We start from the raw sequence: 10,707 nt of genomic DNA on the forward strand, positions 1-10,707 counted from the left end.
AAATAAAAATAGTTTTTAAAAGTTCTTAAAATAAATATATAAATAAAATAAATAAATTAGCCATACATATATATAACCAGACTCTGATATAACACATAACTAATTCAAATTAATTTATTCATCATACATAACATTGTTCATTTTAACCTATTACATATTTATTATATTTCAGGTGCAACAGTAGGTGTAGTAAAGGATGAATCCGGAGTTCTGAATGGATGTATAATTATCAAATGCATCTATTTTTATACATTTGGAATTTGATCTTATTACTTGCTTCTTTAATTTATGTATACATTCAAGGTTTAAGCTTTATTTTTAGTCGTTTTAGATGTCTTAAAATTTTAGTTTCTGTTATTTCTGTTTTGCATTTTATTAGAAAAAAAATTTCACACTCTAGTTTTTACAACTTGAAGCTTTTTTCAGTAAAATTTTATTCTTTTAAAATGTGCATTGGCATTTTAAATTCTAATTTCATCATGTTTTACAAGGACTGTTTAGTTTTATTCCTTTAGTATGCATCTAATTTGAAATGTTTATTATGTATTTTTAACTAATTAATACAAATTAAAAAGTCTGTTTGCCATAGATTTCAATGAACTCACAAAATCCGCAAACTACCGATTTTATGGGCAAATACTACAGAAAATTTGGCATAAAAAATAAAAAAGAGTAGAAAAAATAAGACAAAAAGTTAAGAAGAGCGAATAACGGGGTTGCAAAAATATAAAGAATAGAGAGAAATGGACAAAAACTATAAAGAATAAAGAAAAATTACCATAAAAAACAAAGAATACAGAAATGGAGGACCCATATCCACACGTCACGGAGGACCCCTATCCACACGTCAGTCTTGTCTCAGGTTGATTTTTTTGCATCATGAGTCGTGTAAATTAAAACTGACAAGATTTTCAGCACAAAATATCATTGCATGATTTATAATTAAAGTATTTTCCATTTGTTCATGTCGTTATGTGGAAACAATTACATTATCAACCCCGAGTTATAACATTCATAACAAAATCTCATGGCTGAAACAAAGTATGGCCGAAGTGGTACATGTAGTCTGTCCGAAACGTCTTACTCAATTGTAAGCTCCAACGCGTGTCTCATATTTCTGATATTACGTACTACTACGGACTGGGTCTATGTTTGTTCTTATAAACTTATAAATTGCAAATATCCAAAATTTATTTATTTGTGAACTTGACCATCTGTCAAGTATTTGAGACACAATTTTTTAGCCGCATTTGTATGTTTTTTATGATGAAATCAACATATAATTAGTATCTTTTAAGCTTACAACGCTACAATTTCATAATACGAATGGTGATATTTTGTTTAAATCTTCTTTCAACTATGTCTATTGAGAAACATGCAGGTAAATGTGGTCTTGCCAACTTTCTTTGTAATGCTCCGTGGCTACATATATCTTACTTTTAATATGGTACATCGGTTGTCTTTTAAAAAAAATTTTATTCTAAGATTGATTGTTGATTTAGTTTACACTGAAAACCTTAACACGATAGAAAGCAGAAGTTGGTTAAATGATACGTGCAAGCTTGGGATAGCCTCTTATTTAGACCAGTTTCATTGACTAATAATAAACCCAAGACGATTTCAGAAACAATATTCTTCTTTCCAATCCATTAGGGACCACGCAATATATATCAGGGATGTGGGACCGGTGCAAATTCTTGTTCTGACAAAAAAAAGTGAATGTCCTATACTGATTTGGGATGTAAAAACTCAATGTCCTATGACTTCCATGCAGAAAAAAAGTATTTGTCTTATAAACTTTATCTGAATTAATCTGGCACTAAGTGATAATGATAGGATGCCCTTAGTGATGCAATAATAAATGAAAACTGATTTTGACATGATATTGTTGTTTTAAGTATGTACGTGATTAATAATACAATATTAAAGACTTTTAAGATTGTACTTAAGTAAAATTTTAAAAAAGTCTGGAATTTAAAATGGATATTATAAATCAGAACAGCATAAGTTTATAAGGAACAAATAAGCTAAAAATATTGATAGGATATGGAACTCCTTTTCGAGATATTTGATGTTTAAAAAATAGGGAGAGAAGCTTTCTTGAACGTTTACTTTATATTTACCATTGGCATTATTTGGTCTTCAAATCGTAAGAAAGGAAATCTAGAATCTGCTTTAATTTTGTCAAATGACTTTTATGACTTATTGAAGTCTTCTATGAACAGAAAAGTTGCAAATACAAATTTTGATCTTAATACATTTATTTTAATGTAAACCTTCAAAAAAATAAAAGTATTTCTATTGTAGATGTGATGTTAAGGTTCATGTGGACCCTTTGGCTAAAATGGCTGCATTTTCATCTCGTAATTTACTCTGAGTACAGACAAACCTGTGTATCTGGAAAATTTTTAAGACATAGCATGCCCTAGATAAATAAAATTCAAATATATTTTATGTTTTAGAAAATTAAAAACTAAACAGGATTTTGCAGTGCACTTTTTTTCATTCCTCCAGACGGTGCCAAAATAAACTAAGTTGTGAAAGAGGTTTGAGAACTTCCCCAAAGGTAATAATTGAAGTGAACTGTATTGATTGACATGGACAATAAATGGACAATAGATACCTGACAATCATTGGTGATTTAAACTGTGTACCTGAGTGGACCATATCAAGTGAAACTCAACTGTTTGTTAATTTTATCATCTTCTGCTGGGACGAAAAAAAGTGCACCGCAAAATCCAGTTAAGTTTTTAATTTTCTAAAACATACAATGTATTTGAATTTTATTTATCTAGGGCATGCTATGCCTTAAAACTTTTCCAGATGCACAGGTTTGTCTGTCCTCAGAGTAAATTTTGAGGAGAAAACGCAGCCATTTTAGCCAAAAGGTCCACATGAACCTAAACTTGCAAAAATAAAAATTGAAGAAAACATGTATTAGCTCCCTTTAAAGAAATATACTCTTATACACATGCTAAATTTGAAGAATAGAAGAGTTTGAATTTTGTATGTACTCCAATTATATTTGCCTCTTTTTGTTGAATTTATGTCATGGATATTTGATTTCATTTGTTAATGAAGATATATACATGTAAAAACATGCAAGAACGGTTCTTACATTTATGAAATATTAAAGTGCATGCATAGGGTATGCAATTACATCTGATAAAATATATGTATGTGTTGTTCAACTATGCCTATTTACATTGAAAGAGTTTTCTTCATTTGACTTGTTTATTTGATAATTAATACTTGTTATTTAATGTTCATGTTTATTTTGTCTGCAAATTGTTAAACATGAGATAATTCATATCATGTATTTCCATGATAAAATATTAGAGATGATGATTTAAGCCAAAACCATAAAGAGCCGATATGTCATACTTGAACATTTATAAAATTTGCCAATCAAACAATTATTATAGTAAATATCATTTAAGTGCGTTTCCTATTATGAAGCACATGTATACTGAGAAAAAAGTTTAGCAACATATATTTTTAATCTAATATATTTTAACAAACAAACTATACTTTTAAATATAACAAATTAATAAAAGTTTACATTGTTTTTTTTTTTGTTATAATATAAACTATTTTAATGATTGTACAAATATTTCTTGTTTGGATATTTAGTTAATATTTTGTTTGTTTGTTTGATAGCAATAGTTTGAATAAATCTTCATGTCCTATGGTCACCAAAGGTGAAAAAAAGTGGAGACCCTATGCCTGAGGTGGATGAAAAATGTGTTTATCCAACAGTGGTTTGCACCGGTCCCACTGCCTGATAAATATTGCACGGTCCCTTGGTAAAATACAATCCTCAGAATCGTACCATGAATCACAAACTTCCGTTTTCCTTACTAAACTGTTACAGTTTATATATTTCATTATTTAAAAAAAAAACCACTCATTTATGGACTTTAATTTGCCTACTTAACTCAGGTCTGTGATATTTTCTGTTTCGCAGGGACATTAAAAAGTTGTATTATGAAAATTCCGTTTTAACATATAGGCCAAAGGTAAAACATGAACATTCCGTCATTTTGCAAGAATTATGGAAAGTGACCTTTTCTGACTCTTGTATTATTAAAATGAAAATAACACTCAATTATTTTTATACGTCCGACGCGCTTTTCTTGATTTACCTTCACCAAGAGCGCTCAATCAATACCAAAACTGTGAAATTCGGATGGATATTTTTCGATCCACGCTAATGATGAGCTATATTATATTAAAGGATGCAAAATTGAAAAAAATCGTTTGACCTTTAAACAACAATTATTTCTATTCAACGTACCAAGAGGTCTATTAATGTTATGTTTATATAAACAAAATCTAATCTACACAAAATACTCCTAAAAAGATGGCATTACTATAAAAACGTAATATTTCCTCTGAATTTCTATGTATTTTCCCTCGATAAAGAAAAATCTATTAATTAACAGCCGGTTGAGTTTTGTCATTTTCAAATGGACTACCTGTAAAAATGAGAATGGAAACGGGGAATGCATCAAAGAGACAACAACATGACCAAAGAAAAGAAAACAGCCACCAATGGGTCTTCAACACAGCGAGAAAATCCCGCACCCGGAGTCGGGTTCAGCTGACCCCTAAACAATAATGTATACTAGTTCAGCGAAAACAATGGACCTAAAACTAAACTCCGAAACATATAAATGATACATGTACATGTCATGAACACACTCATCTTTTCGAGCTTGTTAATTAATTTGCATTTGTCAAAAATACCGCCATCATCACAGTAATCTAGGGATCAATTTGCTTTTTCTGTGTTTCCCGTACAAAATAAGTAGTAGGATTCCACCTAGACGCTAGTAGGAATGTAGTAGGAATCCACCTAGAATCTAAGATTCTATATAGAAAGTAGGTGGACATGAAAAATGAACAAAATTCTGACTGGATTTTTTATTTTCTCCACTTGCAAAATCCTACCATCTAGCTGGAATTTTTAAAGTCTGTATGGATTTTTTTCTGTTTTGAAAATCTTAAGTGGGAATTTGGACAGAAAATATGATAAGATTATTCATTTTCCTACTACATGTACAAGATTCCTACCAGAATTAATTTATTCCTACTAGAATATCTTTCTACATGGAATCTTTTTAATTATCTTAAACTGGATTCCTGTTTGCTAATGACAAAATTTTGCTGTGTTAAATGCAAACAAGTTCCAGTTCACAAATTCAAAAGTTGGAGGGTAGAAGAATGAAAAGTTGTGTTGGAATACAATGACGGCGTGCACAAAGTTGACGGCAACTGTAAATGCGCTTTTAAAAGTAGTTTTATACAACCGTGTTTAAAATATCTTTTGAATAGGAAGTTTTTTTATGATAAAATATTGAATGCTAGCCATTAAAATCCACATTACTAGTAAGGTTATCAAAATTAAATCTATAAAGTATGAAACGACCATAGAGAAAACGGCAAAAATAGGTGAAACTTGTAACATTGAATAAGCATAAAATAGAGTTTTTGACCTAAAATTTATACAAATTCAACATATTTTCCCGCATTTTCTTATAATAGAATTTTTCGGATTCGGACTATAACGTCAGACGAAATTCAATGCAACAAAATTCAAAAACGGCCATGGAAGATGAGTTTTGAATGTAGTTCGTTATGTGTAAGAAGTAGTTATTTGGAAGGATTAATATTCGAAAATGTAAGAATCGGTAAGAAAAATATGTAATTGCTATTTTTTAATTTCGAAATAACTTGATATCCCATATGTACATAACAAGAGGTTTAAAAAAATCTGAAAAATATGAATGATTCGATAGTCCAGGCTGAACACCTGAAAATTTTAAATGTCCAGCTATTATGTTACGATTTAAAGAAATGACGTTTTAACGCAATTTTCTGAATAGGGTCCACGACGTAGTCGCTTATTATTTCCGTTAGACTGCTCTTAGCATATATCTATTTATATTTCCGGAATGTGTATTTGCTGCACTTTGTTGTTCGAAAAAAAAAGAAATATGTTTAACGTTTATGTTTAAAGTTATGTGATAAACTAAGTGTCCAGTGTTTTTGTTACGCGTTTGTTTTCTGAGGAAAAAATGTCGACGTCGTAAATGATTTAAGTATTTTGAAGACGTTACGTTTGTAGACTCAGCTATATGCACACCGTCAATATGCTGCAAGGGTTAAACAACTACAATATTGAAATATGAGAAAATATGGCTCCTGTAGATTGAAGGTAAAATTTATACTTTTAAGATGAAATTTTTGATCTGTTTGCCAATATATTTAGTCATTAGTATATTCAACAATAGTGCATAATTTTACTTATTAATTTTTCATAACTCTTGAATTTCATCTTAGAATCAACATTTTTGCCCGTTTACATATATGTTTGGATATATCACAGCTTCCTCATACATTTCAAAAGTCAACTTTTTTAAATGAATATATTCCATGCATTTCCTTTGTTTTTTGTTGTTGAGATTCAAACTTAAATGATTGACCCAGTTGTGTATTTGTGAATATACACTTACATTTTGTATATTTTTAGATTCTGTTTTGAAAAATTCCTGCCAGATTTTCTAGTAGGAATTTTATTTTCCCGCCAAATTATTCCTGCTAATTTAAATATTCCTGGTAGGAATATACAATATTCGTACTAAAAAATTCCTGCTAATTTAAATATTTCGGCTATTTTCCGTGTGGATTCCTACTACTGTCTGACTAGAATACCACTCTTTTCTGGTAGGAATTCAATGCAATATTCCTACTATATTCCGTGTACATTCTGTGTGGAATATTTCATACAGGTTATATTAGATACATGTAATACAACTATTGTTATCAATATCAGGTACATATTAATTACAGATATTTGTCCAATGACTAATAAGTACAATAAGATTGCCAAATTCTCCCCCGTGCTGTATAAACGAGGAATTATATATATAAATTGTGCGTATTAGTGTGTTATCGTGGTACGATTGTCAAAATGTGGTAACGGTCCCTTAACTCCATTAAAAATGTCGAAATCAAAATGACGGTATAATCTATTCAGCTATATATGATAGCGAAGACTCCTACACAGTATGAGAAATTTCTGTCAAATGATTTCATGTTAGTTGCATTCACATAGTAAAACAAGTACTCCTAAAAAAGTCCCATAACTCCCGTAAAAATGGTCAAAGCAAAATGATGGTATACTATGGTGAAGTAGGAGGAGTTGCTTTCAAAAAGTGTTGTTGTAACAATACTCCTGGACCCAAAAATGGTCAAAGTCCAATAACTCCCGTAACAATGGTCAAATCAAAATGTCGACACGGGGTGGCAAACAATAGTACCAAGTGTAAGAGCTTTCTGACAAATAATCTCAGAGGAGTTGCATTTACAAGGTGTAATTCTCAAAATACGGACTCAAAAGAGTTTTCAACCAATAACAAAGAGAAATAATCAAATCATTAAAAATACGAATAATCTCGATCCCATGGACACCTCAGACCACAGCAAGACAGAATGCACCACTCGAAATCATGTCGCATAAAATAAAATGGAAATACTGACCTAGCTGGCCTATTTTTTTTAATGATGTAACCTTAAACAGACATTTTTTTTTTGGCCTTAGAATGTCTATAAATATATAATCTTAAGTGAACTTTGTAAGTACCGGGAAAAAAACGTCCTGTTAAAAGGAAGTTTAAAACTTTACTTAAATGATCTTTTTGTTCAACTGAAATGAAGAGTTGGAAAGTTACGGAGATAAAGTGCAAAACAATTGCTTACAGTGTACGAAAGAAAACAAAACTCCGCAAACTTCACTTTAATAGCCAGATCTACCTTTTATTTATTTTGAACATATGCAATATCTCATTGTCTTTTATAATTGTTACACTCATAAATAATAGTTATAAAACAAACGAACTTAAATGTAAAGCATTTTTAGTTAGAAAATAATTTCAGCTTCCCAATTGTGAACTTTCAATTGCTATGTAGCAACATACATCAGCATCAGTTGATACGATACCCCAGAGCTTGCGTTTCCTATCACAATTTCCTTGATGGAGGGTACTGCTTACAAGGAAGCGATTGAAGCAAGGGTTCAAGTCATCCCTTTGAAAATTTCACGGGCGTCATCAAGAGCTGGTTGACAGTTATGGAATATCTGTTTCACAGATGACGACGGATATGATCCAATTATCGTAAACACAACACCTTCATTTTCCCTCGAATATGACATTACCGAATTAGACTTCTCACCGAATGTGAACTTACATAAGCAACACGACAATTGCCACAGGTGGAACAGGATCTGCTACCTTACCGCGGAGCACATGAGATCACATCCGGTTTTGGTGGGGTTCTTTAATTCTTATTCTTAAGTTGTCTACGTTGTATTTTTTTTTTGTAGAATGTTGTTTGTTTTATGGTCATTATTTATTTATTATTACCATGGTGTTGTCAGTTTGTCTTCGACTTATTAATTTCGAAATTATCCGTTTCGTATTTTCTGCCACATTAAAAAAAAAAAACAAAAAAACACGCCAATACCGCATCACTGACTACTGAGCTGATGATATCCTTGGATACAAGCAGTCCACCAACAGCGTTATCGACGCAGTGATAGAATGTTTTAGTGCAACAATGAAGATGTACGTGAATGATTTATTAGTATTTTAAACTGACAAAATAGTGAGTCATTCAATAACTGTGAGATACATGTACTGAGTACATGGCACATGACTTATGTTTCTTTATCACATGATATTAACATCTTAATCATTATACTGTGTCATGTTAAATGAACAGTCGGGAATTTTACTTTTGTCAGTGAAATAATACTGCAAAGAAATATGCTTTGTTTTTTTCTTTTTTATCTGGGATTGCTAGCAGTAAGAGCATTATAAGTATAATTTAGAATTATGAAAGAAACGCCCTGTAAAAAGGAAGTTAAAAAAGCTCTTATCAAAATGAATATTTCCATCTAATTGTTTATATAAAAACAAGGAAATGAAAGATTACTGATAAAAGTGCAAACCACTTATTTCCATTAAACGAAACAAAATATTTATTAACAGGAACACTTAAACTTTACGGAGAAATAATTACATTACATTTATGTTTCATTATAATACGTTATTTTGATTGGCTAACAGCATCTCGCGTCGTTCTGAAATTAACCTTCATTTCAAAATGAAATGTCACATTCATAATGACACGAGCTTCCCCAATAAAGTGCACATGTAAATAAAAGAAAAACTTTATAGAAATCGTGTTTTCATGATCCTAGCAATAAAATGTAATTATAAGTATTAAATGTTTCTTTTGGCAATTTTAAAGACTTCCAGGAACCAAATACCGGTTTACAAATATTCCCGCTTACGCAGGTCTTCAACAGGAAGTGGCTTCATATTAGACAAGATGCGGAACCAGTTCAATATTTACAAATTCCAATAGTAGTTTTTGGCAAATTGTAACAATTATTAAAGATGTATAGATACGATATCCCACCACGTTGACAACTTTCTATAATTCCGTAATTTAATGAAATAAGTATATTTCATTTTCTCATTATTGAACTAGTATGATTGATAGGATAAAGTCTTGCAGATATATATATATATATATATATATATATATATATATTAAGTTATATTTGGGGTTCGGAAGGCCAGCATCTTACTATTCTAATTTATACTAACTATGTTATTGCTGTTATATGACTGAGTTATTTATTGAGATAAATACATACTGGACAAGAATAAAAGTCATTCTTTTACGCTGGATTGATTTATATAAGATCATGCTGGAGTCAACCAACTACACTTAAAACAAGACTATCTAGAGGAACACTATCGATAATCTATACTGAATTAAAAGTACACACGACCTCTACTCGCTCGCCTGTAACAATATATTTAATGTGGTCATTAGAATTTTTCACTCCTTAAGTAAATCCAACAAACATTATTTCCAGCACGTAAAGCGTTACAAAGAAAAAAAAATTTGGAGATCAGTTTAATTGAATGTTTGAAAAGATAAAAATTGTGTTGTTGAAACAACCATGAAAAACAGAAAAAAAACGTCAAAATGATTTTATAATCTAAACTTTTTTTTCAGTTATCGATTATTTTATTTGTCATGTATTTATACACTGTACAGTGAATGGACAGTAAAAATTTACAATTAAGACTCGACTTAGAATTCGAGCTTTGCATGAGGGGAGTTATCTTACATTGTAACTGCAAATGTTCTGTCAACAATCTCCGTATTTTTATATCATCACAAATTATTCAGTTGAGCCACTAAGATGAGGACAACACTTCAGTATCGTAGTAAACAAGCAGTGTTAATAATACCAATATTGACACAAAGTTCTATGCTGTAATAACTATGAAACACTTCGAAAAACGTCGTCTTTTCAGGGATGCTCGAAGCAAAAATATATCTGAAAAGTGATTTTAAAAAATGCATTTTGAACATTTATAATCGAGATACATGTAAGCATACTTGTGTTAAATATATTGCAAATTTCAAACACAATTAAAACATCGTATTTTACGTTAAGGATAAGACTGCACACAGACAGACAAAGATCTATTTTCAACTGCAGAACCGAAATTTAACAGTCCATTTTCAAATGAAAACGTATTATCACATAACGGATGTATTTACTCTATATTTGCATAATAATTCTTCCGTATAGTATTCAGTGCATACACATTTGTA

The sequence above is a fragment of the Mytilus californianus genome, unplaced genomic scaffold, assembly GCF_021869535.1.
Source record: "Mytilus californianus isolate M0D057914Y unplaced genomic scaffold, xbMytCali1.0.p SCAF_13, whole genome shotgun sequence".
NCBI classification, from domain to species: Eukaryota; Metazoa; Mollusca; class Bivalvia; order Mytilida; family Mytilidae; genus Mytilus; species Mytilus californianus.